Source organism: Giraffa tippelskirchi, chromosome 5, assembly GCF_054371585.1.
Source record: "Giraffa tippelskirchi isolate mGirTip1 chromosome 5, T2T-mGirTip1v1.2.pri, whole genome shotgun sequence".
In the NCBI taxonomy this organism is placed as follows: domain Eukaryota; kingdom Metazoa; phylum Chordata; class Mammalia; order Artiodactyla; family Giraffidae; genus Giraffa; species Giraffa tippelskirchi.
The window spans coordinates 35,365,378-35,376,767 of NC_137279.1; the positions used below are offsets into that span (position 1 = coordinate 35,365,378).

General features: G+C 49.8%; 1 pseudogene; it reads right to left on the minus strand.

The window, feature by feature from the left end:
• Positions 1-10,107: 10,107 nt before the first annotated feature.
• On the minus strand, positions 10,108-11,156 carry LOC145505169 (developmental pluripotency-associated protein 2 pseudogene; annotated as a pseudogene).
• Between the last annotated feature and the right edge of the window lie 234 nt (positions 11,157-11,390).

Genomic DNA, 11,390 nt, shown 5'->3' on the forward strand with positions numbered 1-11,390 from the left:
GAGTGCATAAAATCTATAGACCGATCTGAGAATTGACAACTTAGCAGTATTTTTTTAAATATTTTTTTTATGGGGACCTTTTTTAAAGTCTTTGTTGAATGTGTTACAATATTGCTTCTGTTTTCTGTTTTGGTTTTTTGGCCACAAGGCATGTGGGGTATTAGCTCCCCAACCAGGGATCAAACCCACACCCCTTGCATTGGAAGGTGAAGTCTTAACCACTGGACAGCCATGGAAGTCCCTACAGTATATTTTTAAATTAAGACATAATTCACATACCATAAAGCTCACCATTCTCAAGTACACTGTTCAGTAGTCTCTAGTATACTCACAACATTGCATAACCATCATCACTATCAAATTCCAGAACATTTGCATCACCCCAAAAGAAAACCCTGTACCCATTAACAGTTACTCCCCATCACTCCTTCCACCAGCCCCTGGCAACCACTAATCAACTTTCTGTCTCTATGAATTTGCTTATTCTGGACGTTTCATATCAATGGAATCATACAACATGTGACATTTTGTGTCTGGCCTCTTTCACCGAACATATTGTTTTCCCTGTTCCTCCAGGTTAGAGCAGACATCTTAACAACCCTGAGTTCACAGCAGCACCTAAATCAACAGAGAAATAGACCGGCCCGGGATAGTTTGCAGAAACCACTGTTTTTAAAATATCATTACTTTATTACAAAAGAGAAACATGGAAATTATTTACGTGATGAAAAGATTTCAGAACTTCAGTGGAATGGGCAGCATCATGTGATGTCATTTCAGTAGTGACTTATTTCAGTCTACATGTTTTCCAAGAAGGTCACCATCTCTCAATAAGAAGTAATCCTTGTCATCTAGAACAGCTTCGGTGCCTCCATATTTAGGGAGAAGAATTTTATCTCCAACTTTCACGCTAGCTAGTTAAATCTCTTTACCCTTTCCTTTAGAGTATGATCCAACAGCTCCTGTTCTTGCTTGCAATAGTTTTCCCCGAGATTTTTCTGGAAACATAACGCCTCCTTTGGAAAAACTTCTTTTTAAATATTTATTTATTTTACTTGTTTGGCTGATCCAGGTCTTAGTCACAGCACATGGAATCTTTAGTTTCCAATCTTTAGCATGTGGGATCTAGTTCCCTGACCAGGGATGGAACCTGGGCCTGCTGCAATGGGAGCACAGAGTCTTAGCCACTAGACCACCAGGGAAGTCCTGAGAAACTGCTTTTTAGAATGAACCCTTTGGAATCAGCTTTGGTAACATCTATGTCTGCTTATTCTTACTCAAAATAAGCCCTGTGATTCATTTCCAGTTAACAGAGGAGATGGCTGGCTGGAGGTTGTAAAAAACTTCAGAGCTGACAGGAAACTTAGAAACTGTGTAACGAAGAGGTTGCAAACCAATGCCCAGAGGCTAACTTGGTATCCAGGAGTGTTAGTTTGGCCTATACAGGATGTCCTCAATATGTGAGCCAACATTTCTCAATTTGGGAATTTTCACACACAAAAAAAATTGTTTTAAGACTCAGATGCCTGGCAGCCCACAGCTCACATTTTTGCATCGAAGTGATGGATTGGGGAAGAGGAGAAGCCTCTTTTCCAGGTCTCCTTGGTACCACCACCCCACAGGCCACCTGCGGCCCACACCTGCCCCCTTCACTGTCAGGTTACCTGCCTGGCCTGTAAAGAGTTGAGTTGGCTCCTCCTGCTAATAGTCAGAAAAAAGGTCAGTTTTCATTCCAGTCCCAAAGAAGGGCAATGCCAAAGAATGTTCAAACTACGGTACAACTGCGCTCATTTCACATGCTGGTAAGGTTATGCTCAAAATCCTTCAAGCTAGGCTTCAGCAGTACATGAACTGAGAACTTCTACACGTACAAACTGGGTTTAGAAAAGGCAGATCAAATTGCCAACATTCGTGGATCATAGAGAAAGCAAGAGAATTTTGCAGCTGCAATACTTTGGCCACCTGATGCAAAGAGTCAACTCACTGGAAAAAACCCTGATGCTGGGAAAGATTGAAGCAAAAGGAGAAGAGGGTAACAGAGGATGGGTTTTGGCCATGGGGTGTGGCCAAAAACTAAAAATAACATGACATAACATAATAAAGTGACCCAGGGATCGAGCCCTGGTCTCCTACATTGCAGGTGGATTCTTTAGCATCTGAGCCAAACATAATAAAGTGCAGGTTTGTTGACCTAAGATTTCATCTTTTCTCGGGCCTGCTTGCTGGGCTGGACATGTGGTTGTCAGCACCACCAGCCCTGGCTTCTTCCTGGTCCATGCGGGGTGCAGCGCCATCTTGACCTCGGTAATTTGGGGTGGGGGACACTCTGGGCTTCCTGGGGCCCGGCAGCTGACACTGGGGCCTGGGGAGGGAGGACAGCTGGCACTGCAGGGGCCTGGGTCCCAGCTGCCAGCAGCATGCTCACTCCTGCTGCCAGATGGCAGAGCACGCCCCTGTTTATGATTAGGGGGATGACTGCACTCAGAACCCAGGAAGCCGATGATGAAAGCTGTGAGGAGAACATTGTTATGTGACTTTTCATAGTTTCCCAAGTAAATATGACACTCGCTGCTGCTTGAATTACTAATGCCTTGGAAGAGGAGGCCGAAATCTGTTCCCAAACAGACTCCTCTTTTTTTCTCTCGGTCACCTAGGCGCTCGGCATTGTTGTCGAAATGTTTTCCTGGGCTCGCCCGTCCTCCAAGCTCAGTACATTCCCTGGGAGGAGAACCTGGCACCCGGGCAGCCCGGATGGCCCAGCAGCCTCACTCCCCTGTTCCTCTGCGTCAGCTCCGCATCCAGCAGGCAGCTCGCCACAGGCAGGTGACCCCACGGTCCTGGATCACAGCTGCAAACGACAGTGGTGGGGAGGCAGCCACAGCTGGTTTCCAAGGAGACGCAGCTTTGAACAGGCAACTTCAGGCGGAAAGGACCCTGTGGACACGCGACCTCCAAGCTCCACTCTTGGGCCACCTGGGGACAGCCGGAGAAGGAGCCTGGACCCAACGGGTGCTCGGGTCTCCACTGTCTTTATTACCACTTAGAAAAGCTAGTAAACAGATGGTTTGGTTTACAGAAAATATGCAGCCAGGGTTATTAAAAAGGAGGCGGGGGGAGCAGAAGAATGAGGAGAGGAAAAGGAACGGCAGGAAGGCTTGTACGCAGCAGGACTGGTGACAGCTTGTAAATCTCAACCAACACCACTGGATCTGCCTGTGTCTCTGGCTGGGGCTACTCGGTCCTTGCTAAACACATCCGTCCTAAAGAAGCCCACATGAAACCAATCTCAGGTGGAAAACGCAGTCTGCCCCACTCATGGTCCCACACATACCCATGGTCAAATGAGCCTGGGGACACTCAGAGCCAGAGAGCACACGTGGGTTGCCCTCCAGAGGGGCTGGACACACCACGGATGGCCGCAGAGGAGCTGTCCCTCCTGAGAGAAAGGAGTCAAGACCATGGGCTTCCTGTGGGGACAGAGAGGACGCAAGGGGTGGAGGGCTTTGTTACGTCCCTGATGGTGACCTCAGCCTGGAGGAAGCTGCCAGCCCACTTGGATCCTGAGAGCCTTCCCTCCAGGAAAAGAGGGCTCAGGACTGAACCACAGGACGGAAACTCTTAAGCAAGGAGGAGGCAGAGAAGCCTCATACACCCTCCAGGAAACCCCTTCCCAGGTTCTCAGCATCTCCTGGAGAGTGACACCATGATGCCAGGATGCAGTGGGTAGAGGGGGGTGAAGGGAGGAGAGAGGATTGGCACCTTTTGTCAGCAGTATAATATTCCAACCCAACTCCAGAGGAAACTTGTCCCACATCTAAGACAGAGAAGTCACAAGAAGCCAGGTGCAATTCCCAAAGATAAGAAACTGAAAAGAGCAAGGTTTCTGAGCTCAGGGTCTCACGTGTGTGCTGTGCTAAGTTGCTTCAGTCATGTTCAACTCTTTGTGACCCTATGGACTGTAACCCACCAGGCTCCTCTGTCCATGGGATTCTCCAAGCAAAAATATTGGAGTAGGTTGGCATGCCCTCCTCCAGGGGATCTTCCCAACCCAGTGTTCAAACCGGCATCTCTTACATTTCCTGCATTGGCTGGCAGTTCTTTACCACTAGCGCCACCTGGGAAGCCCTCAGAGTCTCATATAAAGTCCTAAAGCAGATGGGTAAAGGTTTCTCTTGCTTTTATTTCTCCTAAAGCAACATGCGTAGAAATAGGAAGAGGACAAACCCTGCAAGGAGCTGGGAAGGGGGATCACAAACAAACGTAGACTGCAGAGACCAGTCACGGTCTAAGGTGAGGCTGCTCCAAGTGTGGTCCTCAGACCTGTGTTGGTCAGCTAACAGCAAGTCACAGACTCCACAGATTAAGTATAGAAATCAAGAGTAAGCACCAAGAAACTTCTATATGCCTTTCACCCCTTCTTAGGCTTGTCCTATTATATCTGGAATATAATAATAAGAAAAGAAGCGCAGGCTTGTATTTTGTACAGCTTTTATTTCTTTCATTGCTTTTTCCCATCTGTGTCAAGGTTATTGTATTTCACAAAGGCAGCAGTCTGTGATGGCTTGGAAATGTTGAAAACAAAACATCCTTCCCTGCAGATACTCACTGGCCCAAGGGATGTGAGGCACCAAGAAAAGAACTCCTCCTCAATCTTGGGAGAGAGTGAAATCCATGCAGTGGCAGCCCTGGGGGCTGCACGGGGGCACTAACCAGGCAGCCAGGAGCCCAGGCCTACCAACCCCATTGGGACACACAGATTAGGGTAAACCCTTGTCCTTCCCTGACCAGGCATAAAAACAGGGGCTATCAGAGCCAGGCCTGCAGTGACAAGGTGTATTGGCCAGTAAAGAGGATGTGGGTGCCCCCAGCATCCTGCCAGGAGAAGTGAGGACTCTGGGAATGGGGTCTCTGGAGACCTCCTGGGCAGGCCTTTTTTTGGCAGGGGGGAGGCGGCTGTGTCGGGTCTTAGTTGCAGTACATGAGCTCTTCAGTTGCGGCACACGGGCTTAGAGGCCCCAAGGCATGAGGGATTTTAGTTCCCTGACCAGGGGTGGAACCTGAGGCTTCTGCATTGGAAGGTGGATTTCTAGCCACTAGACCACCAGGAAAGCCCCCAGGCAGGCTTTGTTATGACTTCAAGGGCCCCCTCCTTTCTCTGATCATGCATGTCCGGTGGGGACCTGGGACACACAGCAAAAGAGAAAAGGATGCTGTGGCTTTTTTTCTGAAAGCAGAACCACTCCCCGGCCCACTCTCTACGTGTGCTCTGACCCTGTCTGGACACCCCCATGGCCTGTGGAGCAGAGAAGGCGCTTTCCGCTCCTCTGTGTTCTTTCCTCCCTGGAGCTGGTGGTGAAAAGGACCCAAGAACCTCCCAGAACCTACAAATGCTGTTGGCTTCAATCCAAGATGGAACACAGTGTATGCTTCCCTCTATGTGAAAAACAGGCAAAACTGTGAGCAGCTAGGATCATGGTCACCCTGAGGTATAGTCATGAGGGAACAGGGAAAATTGGGGGTGCTGCTCTTGATGGGGGTGCTGGGGAAAGGGAGAGTTCAGGTTGCAAAAATAAAATAGTACCCTTATAACTTGTCCACTTTCTTCATGTACCTTAAGCTTCAATAAAATGTTTGAAAAACCTCTCGTCTCCAACCATAACTGCAAAAACAAAATAAAATATAGGGACAGAGGTCTTGCTCGATTCTGTTCCTCTTGTGTGAGAAACGCTGAGTCGTAGACCCATGGAAAAGAACAATTACCTCGTGAGAGAAGCCGGGATCTGATTTTTGGGTCACTGTTTTCCCAGGTGGTCTGGGGGTGGGGGAATGGTTGACTCATTTTCCTCACTCCCCTCCTGCCCTTGTCCCCACCATGTGGAGCTGGATGGGGGCCAAGGGCTGGGAGATTTGGGCTGTTGCCTTGGTAATGCTTAAATATTGGCTTCAAGTTATGATGGTAAAATAAATAAGCAAGAGCCTTGGGGAGCTCAAAGTGGCCCTGCCCGTTGTTCCAGATCCTCGTCAAAGCCCGTGCGAGGACTTGGCTCGCCCACAGGGAAGCATGGGGGACGGAGTCCAGGTTAGGGGCTGCCTGTGCCCTGGATACTCAAGCATCTGGCCTCCATCTAGCATGGAGAACAGATCCCTGAGTCTTGATAGATTCTCAAAAATCCTTGCTCAGTGTCGTCTGTTGAAACATTAAGAACCCAAAGCCAGAGTCTCAAGAAAACTCTCTCTGAAGGTGGAGTGGACACAGAGGGCATTCATGGAGCTAAAATCAATGCTAAAGGTAGATACACTCACTTCCAGAAGGTTTGCATGTATGATCAGTCACTCAGTTGTGTCTGACTCTTTGCAACCCCATGGACTGTAGCCCCCCAGGCTTCTCTGTCCATGCGATTTTTCCTGGTGGCTCAGTGGTAGAGAACACGCGTGTCAATGCAGGAGACTCAGGTTCAATACCTAGGTTGGGAAGATCCCCTGGAGGAGGAAATGGCAACCCACTCCAGTATTCTTGCCTGGAGAATCCCATGGATAGAGGAGCCTGGCGGGCTACAGTCCATGTGATCACAAAGAGTCGGACATGACTGAGTGACTAAACCACCACCACAGGACAGGACCACAGGAAGACAGGTCAGGGGCTTTCGGAGGTCAGAAGGTGAGGGCCAAGAAAATAAGAGTGGTTTTTAGAAACCAGGAACCACAGCACCCTGACTCGGGGGGAACACATCCTGCATCCAGGATCAGGGAAGCTGAGATTTGCAGCAGTGGCCGAGAAGATGACAACCCCGGTCCAGGAGATAGACCAGAACTTAGTCCAAGATAAATTCTCCATTCCAGTCCCAGCTCTGTGGCCAAGAAGCTTTGACTTGGAGGTGTGTAGCAGGTCCTTAGCAGCTCTGGGCCTCAGTTTCCCCATCTGTGAGCCATTGTTTATATAGATGGAAGCAGGAGAGGCCCGGACTCCAGCCCTGGGAACGCTGGGAACGGTCCCCGTGAAGCCCATCACACCCTCCCCCGGCAGCTGTGGCAGATGTGCGGGTGCGTATTCCAGGATTTACGATGTGGCTGCCCTCGGGGAAGTGGAAACTGCTGGCCTCGCCCGTCCTGGAGCATCCAAATTATAAACCTCCACTGAAGCCTTGGCTCGGGCGGTGTGCTTGTCCTGCTGTGTGTACAGGGGAGGGAAGAGCACACAAACTTGGGCAGGGTGGGGTGGGGACGGCTCCCTCTGGGCAACGCTGAGCCATCGGCAGTGCTGGGAGGGGCCCCAAATGTTTGACACCAGCATGAGGTCACCGCTGTCCTGCCTCTGGGGTGTGATGTGTCAGCAGGCAACCGCTGGCCCACGTGCCATGATTCCTCATAGCGGCCTGCATTCTTCACCCTGGGCCAGCCGCTGCCCTGCCCAGCCCGCTCCTCACTCCTGCTCCCTCCCAGGGGCCTCCCAAGCCTCCAGCCTCTGGAAGCCAGGAGGGCGTGGAGTGAGGCAATACATCAGCAGGGCGGGTGCCCCCTGGACTCACTGGGGATGCTCTTCTTGGCAGATTGGTCCTCTCCAGGGCCACAGGCTGACTGCTGAGAGATGATCGTATTCTCTTGCTCCCTCTCATGAAAGACAGCACAGTGATAATGGCTGCTGTTGTTCAGACCAGGGATCGAACCCCGGGCCCTTGGCAGTGAGAATGCGAAGTCCTAACCACTGGTGGCTCAGTGATAAAGAATCTGCCTACCAATGCAGGAGACATGAGTTTGAGTCCTGGGTCAGGAAGATTGCCTGGAGAAGGAAATGGCAACCCACCCCAGTATTCTTCGTGGGGAAATCCCATGGACAGAAGAGCCTGGTGGGCTACTGTCCATGGGGTCGCAAAGAGTCAGACACAATTTAGCAACTAAACAACCACCACCACCCCTGGACCACCAAGGAATTCCCGGGGGGACCCCTTTTTGAGATGAGGAAACTGGGGAGCAGGGAAGAGAGTAGTTAGTCCAGAGGTTCTGAGCTGGAAAGTGGTGGAGTCGGGATTCAAACCCAGGTCCCACAGTCCTGGGGTCCACTCTAAGGTTTCTGCTGGAGGCCAACATCTGGGAGAATTCCTACCCTGCATGCCCAAGTAGGAGGGAAAACAAGTAGGAAATCCTCAGTTTTCCAGAACAAAACATGGTCCCATCCTCTAGACACCCTCTAACTTCAGTTGGTATATGAATCCCTGAAAGAAGTCTGTAAAATATCCCTCTCAGAGGTTCTGACCCACTCGGCTGGTGGGGGAGGGGAACCAGGGTCGGCTTTGAAAACAGAACCCTGAACCCCAGGTGACTGGGTGCAGGAGGTGGACTGCGGTCCAGAACCATGTCCTGAGAAGACCTGAAGCATCACTGAGATCAGACTCAGGGATTAAGTTCAGCCGTGTCTCCAGCTCAAGGCAGGAGCAGGCAGCACAGCTCAGCCAAAGTCCAGGCCAGATGAGTCCAGAGGGCTGGGCCTGCTGGGGACCAGAGGGCCTCACCCTGGAGCAGCCAGCTGGTGCCCAGCAACCCAAGGAGGAGTTTTTGGATTCAAACTCCCATTCCTGAAGAAGCAGATGCAAGCTCATTCTGGGAGAGCCCCAGGGCGGCTCTGGGCTCTGCCCAAACCCTAGCACAGAGGATCTGGAAAGGCCCCGAGAATGAGCCAAAACCCTCTTTCCCCTTTACAATTCCAAGCGCCAATAGCTTTTCCCCAAGACCCGCCCTTTCGCAGTGACGTCATCTGCGCATGCTCAGTGCCAAGCGATGACGGAAATCCGGCGTTCCAAGTCCTCCTGGCCAGCTGGAGCTGCAGCGTTAAGCTCTGTGGAGTGCAGCTCCCGTCCACCACCCAAAGCCGGGAGGAAAACAGGTACAGCTAGTGAACAAGACGTCCTTGGCATCTCACTTGAGCCCGCTCTACCAGGTCTCATGATAAGCCATGAGCTCAGTTTCTGGACCAAGCATCCAGGTCTCCACGGCCGCGATGGTGGGCAGTGGCTCTGCCAGCAGCTACACCCAAAATCACCTCCGGGTTCAACTCCGCTACAAGCCCCAACCCTCTGAGGTTTAAGACGGAAGAGAGAAGGAAGGAAAAGAGTCGTGCCATCCAGGCGGCCCTGTGAAATAGAGGTGTCCCAGGATGCCTGGGGAGTTGATATCCATGGTGTTCTGGGTTTCTTTTTTTCTAACAGATCTTCTTTTAGTTGAGGTGAAATGGGTATATAACGTTATGTTATAGATGTACAGCATAGTAATTCATTATTTGTGTACACTGCAAAATAGTAGACCATGATAGTCTGCTGCTGCTGCTAAGTCGCTTCAGTCGTGTCCGACTCTGTGCGACCCTATAGATGACAGCCCACCAGGCTCCACCGTCCCTGGTATTCTCCAGGCAAGAATACTGGAGTGGGTTGCCGTTTCCTTCTCCAGTGCATGAAAGGGAAAAGTGAAAGTGAAGTCACTCAGTCGTCTGACTCTTAGTGACCCCATGGACTGTAGCCTACCAGGCTCCTCCATCCATGGGATTTTCCAGGCAAGAGTACTGGAGTGGGATGCCATTGCCCTCTCTGCATGATAGTCTAGTTACCATTATTACCATACAGTTACCCCCCTTCTCCCAGCTTACCCATCCCTCACCCATTCCCCTCTGATAACCATTTATTTTGTATTAAGACACCGACCATCTATATTCCTTCCCCACCCCCCCTTTGGCCAAGTAGTGAAAGCACCAAGTCCTAACCACTGGACCACCAGGGAATTCCTGACATGAACCGTCTAAAAGCAGTGATGAGACTTCCTTGGTTGTGCAGTGGATCAGAATCCGCCTGCCAATGCAGGGAAAATAAGTTTGATCCCTGGTCTGGAAAGATTCCCTGTTCAGCAGAGCAACTAAGCTTGAACGCCACAACTACTGAGCCTGTGTGATGCAGCTACTGAAGCCCATGCACCTAGAGCCTGTGCTCCTCAACAGGAGAAGCCATCGAAATGAGAAGTCTGTGCACCATGAAGAAGAGTAGCCCCTACTCACAGTAACTAGAGAAAGCCTGAGAGCAGCAAAGAAGACCCAGCACAACCAAAAATAAATTATTAATTTTTTAATTAAAAAAAAAGCATTGTGTGTCCAAGTTTCTTCCTCTTCCCCATTGCAATTAATCTTTTCATAATTTTCTTATTTCTTTTAGCACATTCAGGGCATACCATATTATCTTCTAGGTCTGAGGATGGGAAAGTGCAGGCAGGTAGCAGGAAGACAGAGAACATCTCCTGGGAGTGTCAGGGATGCAGGCCTGTCCTGCATGGAACTGCAGGTGAATCCAACCTTCTGTGTCTGCTGGGAACAGTCTGCCTCAGACCACACACTACTGGACATCTGAACCTTGTGGCAGAACAGGCTAAACAGAGATAGGAAGGGGCCATGAATTCACAGCCTTCGGGTGAATGGCTTGCAGCAATTCTTTTTTTTTTTAAACATCTTTTTATGTATTTATTTTGGCCAGGCCGTGGGGCATGTAGGATCTTAGTTCCCCAACTAGGGATAAACCGGTGGCCCCTGCACTAGAAGTGCAGAGTCTTAACCACTAGACCAGCAGGGAAGTCCCTCAGCAATTCTTGACCATGCTGCCAACATGGCTTCCTGAGCTGACGTTATCGCTTCAACCATATTAGTTCCTTCCTTGCTCTCACTCATCCTACTTTTCTGAAAGCTTGCGTTCTTGGTCACCATCTTGTGTTTCCTTCAACATGACTGCAATCTGGCCTCCTGAGATGACTCAGGAATTTACTCATCTTTTTTCAGGATAAGCATGTTTCTGGAGTCTCAGATAAACCTCTATTTTCTGGCCACTGGTACTCAAATTAAGTTGTTGGCGCCGGTTCTGCAAAGTGTCCTGATGAACTTGATCAATTGGAGGCATCATGGTTGGCAAGGAGAAATTGGTTTACTGCAACTAGATTTGGGGCAAGCTTTGAACTGTTCGTTTGTTTAAGGAGGATGAACTTGATCACTTGTACTCAGCAGATCCACATTGATTTCTCAAGTTGAAGAAACACCTGGTTCCAATTCTCTCATTAACTGGAACCAGTGTAAGAATCACTTTTCCTTTATCTAATGCCTCTTCAAAGGAATTCTCATAATATGGGTGTGCCATTTTTCTGTTTTGCTTTTTAATTTTTTACCGAGGTAGGATTCACATTTGTTGTTGTTGTTCATTGCTAAGTCATGTCCAAGTCTTTTCGACCCCATGGACTACAGCACGTGAGGCCTCCCTGTCCCTCACCATCTCCCGGAGTTTGCCCAAGTTCATGTCTATTGAATCAGTGATGCTATCCAACAGGATTCACATACCATAAAATTAACCTTTGTTGGGACTTCCCTGGTAGTG